This window comes from Schistocerca americana, chromosome 5, assembly GCF_021461395.2.
Source record: "Schistocerca americana isolate TAMUIC-IGC-003095 chromosome 5, iqSchAmer2.1, whole genome shotgun sequence".
Lineage (NCBI taxonomy): Eukaryota > Metazoa > Arthropoda > Insecta > Orthoptera > Acrididae > Schistocerca > Schistocerca americana.
The window spans coordinates 177,376,271-177,385,434 of NC_060123.1; positions in this window are offsets into that span (position 1 = coordinate 177,376,271).

Genomic DNA, 9,164 nt, shown 5'->3' on the forward strand with positions numbered 1-9,164 from the left:
TTTTCAGAAGTATTCTGTTGTTCTACAAGCTGCGACATGGTCGCGAATAAAACAGTGATCCGGTTATAGCCAGAGTAAATTTCCTTTACTTTACATCTATGGTCACAAATCTTTTGTCTTCAGGCTACTGGTTTCGGTCTATAATGACAATCTGCAGATCTTTTTATAAAAACATGTCCTAATATACTGTAGTCATAGTGGCATCGTCAAATGTTAAACACAAAATCAGCACCAGCATCGTCAAATATATATAAATAACAGCATATGCAAGAGTCATCTTGTCAACAGCACTACTGTAGTCCATTATATTAGAACATGTTTTTGTAAAACAAATCTGAATATCGTCATTATAGACCAAAACCGATGGTCTGAAGACAAAAAATTTGTGACCATAGACATAAAGTAAAGGAAATTTATTCTGTTGTTGTTTATATGTAATTTGCTTGGACTGAAAAATGTCAAGATGTAGTTATGGTGTTTTATGTTGAAAATAAACTTAATCTGTTTAAACCCACAACATTATGGTGACCCCGATGTGATATCCGATGTTAACCAATGGCCCATACAATACCATGTTGCACGCTACATGCAAAACATCTGCATCAACCATACCAAGTATCTTCGGCAAATATCACCACCATAACTTTGCAATGCAACATCATCACCAAATGCTGACCTGCCTATGAGTGCAGTTAACAACCGTGTTATGGCTAAGCCACCACCACTCTCGCAACAGAAACTGGTTTTGTGGTTTGCGCAACTAGAGAGTCAGTCTGTGCTTCCTGTACTGACGACACAAAGCCCAGCTATATTTTCGCTGCCAAGCACTGATCGTTACAGGACCATAAGGAATGTCTTGATCATCCGCCTATAACAGTCTGAGACGAATTGGTTAGAGAAGTTACTCTGTACTGAGGGTCTTGGCGATCACACTCCTCCGTAGTTATTGTGCCGCCTGTGGACTAAAGCAAGTAACACCGTTGATGAGCACAGCTTATGGAATATCTGGTGTCGCACCTTCCACCCAATGTACAGAAGATACTGATGTTGTACACTGGTGATCTCGACATGTTCGCACTAACAGCAGATCGCACTGCGGAAATGTACCCATCCAGACATGTTTCAGCTATTTGCCCACAGCCTGAAGCAAGGCACAACTTGCCAATCTTATTGCATAAGCTGCTGCTTGCAGACATAGTGTTCCAGTCGCCAGTCATATCGTCACCAATTATCAAGAAGCGCAGCCACTTGCCTTCCACTGTGAGAGTCTGTTGGTACCACAGATGGTTCGGTTCATAGGCGTGGAAATGCAGTCTCCCAAGTGGTATGGCAAATGCATCTGACAGTCAGTGATGATGGCGGTTGGCTCCCCAGTTGGTAGCCATTGACTATTCATCACAGAACATTACACAAAGCTCCAATTCTTAGTGGACTCAGGTGCTGATATGTCAGTATATCCATTTGCCCAGCTATATCGTAATTATAGTGATTGCTGCTGCCTTTTGGCCACCAGTAGTTCCATCATTCTGACATATGGTGTGCCAGATTGATACTGAATCGAGGCCTCTGTCGAAAGTTCGAGTGGCAATTTATTGTGGCAGATTTAGTTCAAGCTATTCTCGGGGCAGACTTTTTGTCATTCTATCAATTCCTACCCAACCTGTCATCATTGCCTCCTTGACACTGCTACCATCTTAGTTAGTCATGGAGGAGGAGGATATTAGTGTTTAACATCCCGTCGACAACGATGTCATTAGAGACGGAGTGCAAGCTTGGGTGAGGGAAGGATGGGGAAGGAAATCGGCCGTGCCCTTTCAAAGGAATCATCCTGGCATTTGCCAGAAGTGATTTAGGGAAATCACGGAAAACCTAAATCAGGATGGCCAGAGACGGGATTGAACCGTCGTCCTCCCGAATGCGAGTCCAGTGTGCTAACCACTGCGCCACCTCGCTCGGTAGTTAGTCATGGATGTAAACACTGTGTAGTTGATATTCAGTGTGGACGACTGCAGGTGATTCTCTATTTTTAGAACTACTGAAGCAGTTCCCCGAAACCACTCAGCAACTACACGTCTACTAGCAATGTTTCAGCATTGGAAGTTGCATTATACAAAGTGTCCCATTTATCTTGACCACCCTAAATAACTATTTGTCCAGATGCAAATTACAAAATGTTTCAAGCAGATGTTCTTTAGCCGTCAGGGGGACATCAGTCAGCATGATTGATTTCGTTGTGGCTTTGTTTTTTAAGAAGATATGAACAGCAGTATGACTTTTTTAAATGGCACCCTGTATTTTTTGTTTGGTAATTCATTCCCTCTCCTGAAGGCTTATTCAAAAATGTATCACAGTGTACCATTCAATGAAACAACACATTATTCACTACATAACACAACATTGATGTTGATGCTCCCAGTGCTTAGTGCAGGTACTTGGGGTAATAGAACATATCCAAGTGCTGATGTTGACAGATAACAAATGTAAACATAAGAAAAATGCACACTTGTCATTCCTTCAACCTTTGTCAATTGAAGAGTTGTGTGAGTAGAAGATATACCAATGAAGAGGAGGTAGAAATGCTACTCATCTGTGGGGAATGTAAGTTAGCAGAACAGTAATTGCAACACTGTTTTCTTATGTACAGGTACGTTTAGTAAAATAGTTTAGCCCTTTTAAATCCTATTGTGTAGAGTAGCCATACAGTAAAGGCTATCCTTCCTACAAACTGCATCGACATAACGTTTGCTTTATTGTTTTGTTGTTGAAGGTGGGCGAAATGCTATGCAGGCAGCGGAATTGTACAGAGAGCGATATCCTGACAAGAGCCCACCTTCCCGACGGATGCTTTCTCGTCCTGTTGCGACGCTTCACGAAACGGGAAGTTTCAACCCACAACAACGCAATCGTCGTAGCACTCGCACAGACGAAGCTCCTGAAGTTGCTGTTCTCGCTTCCGTTGCTATGAATCCACATGTGAGCACACGACAGCTTGAACACAAGATTGGCATTCCTAAAACCAGTGTACATCGTATTCGCACACATCACCAGTTCCATACTTACCATGTACACCTACATCAAGAATTGCAAGGGAATGATTGCCAGAATCGTGTGCAGTTCTGTCAGTGGGCTCAGCAGCAAATCCTCGCCAGCCTGAACTTCTTCTCCAATGTTCTATTTACCAATAAATGTTCCTTCTCAAACAAAGGACACGTAAATGCAAGGAACAAGCATTATTGGTCCAGCAACAACCCACGATGCCTTAGACAGGTGGAACATCAGTGTCAATGGAGAGTTAACGTCTGGTGTGGGATGCCTTATTGGCCCTTATTTCATCAATGGTAGTCTAAACGGCACAGTGTGTGCCAACTTCCTCAGATGAATGCTTTTTCCTCTTCTGGATGAAGTGCCGCTAAGAACCAGAATGCTTATGTGGTATCAACACAATGAATGTCCAGCTCGTAATGCCTTGCATGCACATCATATTCTGAACCAAAGGTATCCTGCCAGATGGATTGGTCGAGGAAGAACTATTACTTGGCCTGCTAGGTCTCCTGATTTAAATCCTCTGGACTGCATTGAAGACGTTGTCTATCGCGATATTCAAACTCCAGAGGACATGCAGGAACATATTGTGCTTGCTTGTGATTCTCCTCAGCAGGCAACACTAGAAGCAGTAAATAATTCTTTCATTCAACGAGTGCACCAATGTATCGGTGTCCAGGGTCACCACTTTGAGCACCTTTGAATGTTCTACTCCTGGGCAATGGTACAGGTGAGACAAAGTCAATTTTGTGTTATGTTTTTACTGGGATTTCATTTGTTTTCTGACAACTCCAGTAATTGGACGAGTTTATGACGCCAGGTTCAAAGTCTCTGTTGGGTTATTTAATTAATAACGTTGTGTTTCAGTGAATGGTACACTGTGATACATTTTTGAATAGATCTTCAGGAGAGGAAATGAATTACTGAATAAAAAATACAGGGTGCCATTTAAGAAGGTCATACCGCTGTTCATATCTTTGTAAAAAACAAAGCTACAACGAAGGCAATCATGATAATTGATGCCCCCTTGACAGCTAAAGAACATTTGTTTGAAACATTTTGAAATTTGCATCTTGAGAAACAGTTATTTAGGGTGGTCAACATAAAAACCCTGTATACTGACCACATTTGGACCCTGTCATTTAACACCAGAGACTCTGAATGTAGCAAAGCCGAAGTTCCCCTTTAATCTCATACAAGTCATCTGCCCTGTGTTGAGTAGTAATTGGGCAACTCCAGTCCACATCGACTTGAAGAAGAATAATGGATGGCGCCCTTGTGGGGGTTATAGACAGCTCAACACCAGGACTATCCCTGACTGTTATCTGATACTGCACATCAAACACTTTGCATTCATCATCCATGGAAAAAGCCTCTTCTCCATGTTAGACTTGGTATGCACATTCTACGAGGGTTATTCCAAAAGTAAGGTCCGGTTATAAAAAAAAAATCAAAACTAAAATGTTTTTTCAAAACAATTGTTTTATTTGCATTCCTTACATCTTTATCTATTTTTCTACATAACTTCCATACTTATTTAAACATTTGTCACATCGTTCAACAAGCTTTTGAATGCCCATGTTATAGAAATCGGCCGCCTGTGACGATAACCAGTCCTTAACTGCTTCATTCACTTCATCATCTGTGTCGAAGCGCTTGCCGCCGAGAAACTCCTTTAAGTAACGGAACAGGTGGAAATCACTTGGCGCCAGGTCCGGACTGTAAGGAGGATGGTCCATCTGTTCCCACCCAAATTTCTTGATCAGAGCTTGCGTTTCATTTGCAGTGTGGGGTCTGGCATTGTCATGCAACAACAAGATTCCAGACGACAAAAGACCACGTCGCTTATTCTGGATTGCACGTCGAAGTTTAGTCAGGGTAGCGCAGTAGGCGGCTTTATTAATCGTTGTTCCTCTGTCCATAAAGTCGACTAACAATACTCCACGTCTATCCCAGAACACAGTCGCCATAACCTTACGTGTTGAGATTGTCTGCTTTGCCTTGACCTTGACTGGCGATGACGTGTGACGCCATTGCATTGACTGACGTTTAGACTCTGGAGTGATGTGAGAAACCCATGTCTCATCCCCTGTGACAACATTGTCTAAAAGACTGTCACCTTCCTTATGATATCGCTCCAAAAAATCAAGAGCAAAAGCCATTCTTTTCATTCGTTGGGGCTCAGTAAGCAGCCTGGGAACCCAACGGGCACACAATTTGTGAAACTTCAAATGTTCAGACACAATTCTGTACAAAGTTGTTCTACTCACATTCGGAAAATGCATGTCTACGTCTGTAATAGTGAATCGGCGATCTTCACGAATTTTTTTGTCAACCGCATTGACCAAATCGTCTGAAATCACTGATGGTCGGCCACACCGTGGTTCATCGTGCACATTATCCCGTCCTTCATTAAAAGCTCGCACCCACTTGCGCACTTTACTGTCGCTCATTATGTTAGGACCGTACACTTCAGTAATCTGCCGATGGATTTCCGCCGCTGAATTGTTTCTTGCAGACAAAAACAGTATCACTGCCCTTACTTCACAATCGGCGGGCTGATCAATTGTCTTAAACATTGTAAAGTGACACTGTGAACTACACTCAGCAACAGTAACAAAGCGAATGGCGGCGTTTGACGCGCAAGGCTTGCCGGGAGTCGGCGCGCATGTGTGTTTTGTCATTGGCGCCAAATTTCAATAGTTACGACGAATCGGACCTTACTTTTGGAATAACCCTCGTATCAGATACCTGTTGCTCCAGTGGATATAGATAAATCTGATGTCTGTATCCTGTTCAGACTCTTTTAATTTATCAGAATACCTTTTGGACTATGGTTCAAATGGCTCTGAGCACTATCCGACTTAATTTCTGAGGTCATCAGTCGCCTAGAACTTAGAACTAGTTAAACCTAACTAACATAAGGACATCACACACATCCATGCCCGAGGCAGGATTCGAACCTGCGACTGTAGCAGTCGCTCGGTTCCTGACTGCAGCTTTTGGACTATGCCTTTTGGACAGTGCATTTCAGTGGTTCATGGACAATGCCACGCACAAGCTTGACTTTTGCTATGTTTACATGGATGATGTCTTGGTGAAGTCAAGTTCGAGGGCGAAACTCCTAACATCAAGCTTTTACTCGCTTATGTTCACATGGATTACTTACCTACCCGTCGATGTGCCTACATAGAGCAGCTGAGGTCCAATTCCTGAATTACACCATCAACGCCTAAGCTATATGGCCGTCATACTTTCCAGAGTCTTCAACAGCTCGAGAGTTGCGACGATTTCCCGGCACCATCAATTTTTACCGCCGTTTTGTGCGCCACGATGCATCTCAACCACTCCATTGAACAATTTGCTGTGAGATTCACCAAAACCGAACGATAAACTGCAATGACATGTGAGGCCGAGTTGACATTTACCTAAGTGAGGACCACCATCATAAAGGCTACTCTGTTAGCAAACACAGTTGAGCATGCGCCTCTTGTCCTGATGAGAGAGCGTCGCCTGGCAGTTCACATACAAAAAAAAAAAAGTCTACACGTCTGACACTGCAATTAGTTTTGTATATTGCAACAACGAGTCGACGACCACTGGAAGCCATTGACGTTTTTCGGCTAGAAGTTATCACTGTAGTGTCGTGGAATAGTAAAGAGTTGGAAACATGGAATATTGTCAAAGTTTCGTTGGCTATGTCGAGAGTCACAGGCAGCAGGTTGGCAAAGAAGTAAGAGGATTGCACATACATCGGAATGTGTCGTCACGCAGGGGCAATGGCCCGGTTACACACAACACGCGAGAGAGAATTGCTTAGCATGTGGGTTTGTGTTAGATGGAGACTTCTGTAGAGTGCAAGACAGAGGTATAGCGTCAGCTGTGCTGCATTTCACAACTTCGCGCAAGTCTGTCGTAACAACACGTAACTCTGTCACAAGAACACCTAAGGGGCGAGTACGACAGATGAATCAGCAGTATAAGTGGAACGAATGCGTTCATTACAAACGAGCATGACGTCAGGACGTCGCTCGTGCTTCCTTTAAATACGACAGCTTTGATAGCAACAAGGCACTCACAGTTAGACTCACAGTTAGACTTGCAGTTAGATGTGCACTGGGTCGCTGCGTAGCGCTCAGCTCGGTGATTAACAAGTTAATCTTTATTAATGAGATGTTGCAGTAAGGGCGGCCCATCCAGCAGCAGACGTGAGGGGACAGTACCATCTCTGGTCCTCTTTGCTGCCACTGTCAATCATCAACCCAGGATTAGCAGACATCGCGGCAGACTCGCTCGCCGCCAATGCTGACCACGTCAGTGAGCCGTCGTCGAGATCGAGTGGGGCCTAGGCCCTGTGCATCCGCCATCACAACCGGGTGAGCCGACGACGCTGGGGGACTGCAGCCTGTTCCGCCCGTCCACCGCGGACGAGCCACCAGGAGGAGCAGGGAAGAAGACAGGGTGGGATACAGTACACTCCGCACTACGAGAACGCCTCTCGTGCCGACAGAGCCGGGACTCCAACCCAGAGCCTCCTGTTTTCCGCCGCCAAGCAGACCGGCCAGCCGGACGCCGCCAGCCACACGCAGACGAAGTAAGGGCACTCCCCCACTACGTCACGGCACGCGGTGCTGCGCTAGCTGGACTTATCGGCCCAGAGCTGGAGTCATCGCTACGAGTCAGTGAGGACTCAGGGAAGGTCGTTGATATCACCAAGCTCAGCCAGCCTGTGTATGCGGTCCACATTGTACTCAGCAGGAATAAAGGTGTTATGAATTAATAATATTTCTTAGGCGTTTCTGACGCATCCACAGTCATTTCCTAGCTTCCTGACAACTGGAGAGGTCACCGCTCGGCCTCCAGTCCACCATAGGCAACCGGGACCACTGGGGCGCCTAGATCACATCACAAAAGAGCTGGGAAACCTAAGATCGGGAATTGTATACAGCAAGAAGTTCCACCACATGCTTGAGGGACAACATTTTGCACTAATAATAGACCACAAGCCACTGATGTACACTTTCTGTCAGCGACCAGACAAAGCGCCACCACGCCAAATGAGGGAAAACAAAATGTACCAGTGGATGCTCTCTCTCTCTCAGATATAAAGGATCACAAATGCAATAGATTTTGAACAATCAGTTTGGCGCAGCAATCTGGCACTGATATACGAAATTACGTATTTTTCAGAAGGTCAATATATTTTGCGAGTTCGATATCTATTGCAATAGGTCTGGGGGAAGCTATGGTGTGGTAATGTATGTCATGTACTAAGGTGTTTTGTCCTGTCGTTCTGTACAGAATAGAAGCTTTTCAGTCATTGCAATCGACAGTTACTGATATTACTAGTACATTATTTGGTTTACAATAACACCCCTTACTCACCCAGGAGCTTAATATTTGGCAGGAGGCAGGATTAACAGTAATAATTACGACAAAACACTAAAAGTGTTAATTTGTAATAAAACGTTACGAAAAAGCTTCTTTGTCAATTGTATATCGACAGTCGCAATTTTCGACCATGTCAGCACAAAATCCCTTTGGTTATTCAGGATGCCGAGAACTTCGAGAAGTCGATATTTACCGAGAGTCCGATGACTTTCCAGACGCCTCGAAAATTTGTGACCAATCAAACCACAGCAGCATATCGAATACTATTGAGGTATCGAAAAAGGCGACGAATCGAGCATATTGACGTCTCGAAAAATGTGGAACACTCGAGAAATTTCAACATATCGTGAAATATCGACCTCTCTAGATGTATCAACATAACAAAAATAATCTACGTCTCTAAAGACATTGACCTCTCAAAAAGTAAACCTCTCAAAAAATATCGCCTCTCGAGAAATGTCAACCTCTTATAAAATACAGACATCGCAGAAAATATCAACCTCAATAGGAATGGCGAACTCTCGAGAAATATCGACCACTCGAATAACATTGACCTACCGCAAAACGTCGATATCATTGTAGATGTTGCCATCTTTAAAAATCTCGGTATCTCATAAACGTCGACCTATAGATAAGCGTGGACCACTCATGTATGCAGACCACTCGACTAATATCAACATACTGTAAAAATCGAAATTTAGATATATATTGAAGCAAGGAGTACTATCGAC